At 39.4% G+C, this 1,811-nt stretch overlaps 1 protein-coding gene across 1 annotated transcript in view; it reads right to left on the reverse strand.

The window, feature by feature from the left end:
* LOC113214661 (uncharacterized) overlaps positions 1 to 1,811 on the reverse strand; it is a gene marked incomplete in the record, with an annotated part of 64,647 nt that overhangs the window by 25,372 nt on the left and 37,464 nt on the right.

Consider the following 1,811-nt stretch of genomic DNA (forward strand, 5'->3'; position numbering starts at 1 on the left):
GGCTCCTTTCCAGCCCACGTAGTGAATTTACAGTTTGGGCTTGTAATGACAACCTTCCCTGCCCACTGGGCTGGTAACTTCGCGGGTGGTTGGGCCGGGAATTCACAGACCATGTGGGCATGTAAATTCCCAGCCCAGCGCGTGTTCAGGTGCGTTGCCACGCCGGGTCGGTAAAATTCACGCTGGATTTTTTTACCGTGCACTACACTGTAAAAGGTTTTGTTGGAAATTTCCAGACAATGAACTAGAAAATTTGCAGCCCGAACAGTTTGGAAAATTTGAAATCCAAACAGTTTGGAAACACAATTCCCCGAACTATTTGGAAATTTCGAAACTTTTTAGAGATCTTTCAAAAACAATTGACTAACATTTTTGATTATATTGGCAAATAGTCATTTTTGATGCTTCTAAACTTGGTTCTGGTGTGAAATGGTTCCTCTTTTGCTGTTCCAAATTGTTCGGAACTTTCGAAAAAGAGGACTGGAAATTTTGTTTTCCAACAACTGTTTCGAAAATTCGCGATAACTGTTTGGAAAATCGCGTTTCCAAACTATTCGGACAGAATTTTATTGGAAAATTCCAACTTTTATTTTCAGTGTAGGGCTTAAGGTAAGGCTTGGGTGAAACTGGAAAAGTCGGGCAAAAAGCAGTGCTTTTTTAGTTTAAAATCTTTATGCGAGTGAAATCAAGTAAAAGCTCTCTATATTATTCTAAATTAGATTGTCGCGGTTCTTTTAACATATAATAGGTCTATAGTTGGACATAACACTGTGCGCAAGAGCTATTTTTGAAATTTCATAAAAAAATTATAACTTCAAAATAGTTTTTGCCCACTGTGTTATGTCTAACTGTAGACTTATATGTTAAAAGATCCGCAACGAACTAACTTAGAATAATATAGAGCTTTTTCTTGATTTCACTAGCATGTAGATTTAAAACTAAAAAAACTCTGTTTTTCACCCGACTTTTCCAGTTTTACCCAAGCATTACCTTAACAGCAGCCTTTGTAAAATGCAGTCCCACAAAAAATGTTATAAGACAAAAGTAAAAGAGCTAACATTTTTCCACAACTTTTGTTTTATAACATTTTTTGTCGGACTGCTTTTTACAACCGCTGCTCTTAAGCCCTAGTGATTCCCGTACCTTACTACTCTTTTCATCGATTTGACATAGAAACGCTAAGAGCTACAGCACTGACGGGGGCATATTTGGAATCCTGAGAAAATTTCGCATCGAAACATTGCTGGTTCGGATTTTTAGGAGCCAAAGTGGTCGATGTCTTACCTCCAACTGCAAATTTAGTGATTTCTGGGAAAAGTGTAAAATTGACCAAAACTTTGAATGGCTATATCTCCTAAAGTATTGGGGCTACAGCGGGGGGACTTTGCAGGGACTTACCAGTGTGTAAAACAAACATACCATGCAAAGGGCATCAAAATCGGCCTAAGCGTTAAAAAACGGCAGCTGATTTAGTAATATCGTGTTTTAATGAGAAAACACAAAGAAGAACTGCTTTGCGGCACGGGTTAGCGTTGTCCTTCCTCAAAACGGTTTAAGGGCGTTAAGCTTTGAATTATTTGCAACAAAAATTCGAGCGGTCCCGGTCGATTTTCAAAAAAGGCGTTTTTGGGAACAGGTCTAGCGTGTGCTCATAGGCGCAGTGCGCGTTTTGTTCTTCCATTTTACTTCTTAACTTCCAGCTCTCAAATACCTTTTAGCTCCGAATGGGTCGGAATGACCAAGAAGCGGGGGCCCGATGCAGGGCGCACTGTTATTCAAGGAATGTGACGTCACATTCGTTTTAATGTGAA

This window comes from Frankliniella occidentalis, unplaced genomic scaffold, assembly GCF_000697945.3.
Source record: "Frankliniella occidentalis isolate FOCC.00 unplaced genomic scaffold, Focc_3.1 Scaffold221, whole genome shotgun sequence".
Classification (NCBI taxonomy): domain Eukaryota; kingdom Metazoa; phylum Arthropoda; class Insecta; order Thysanoptera; family Thripidae; genus Frankliniella; species Frankliniella occidentalis.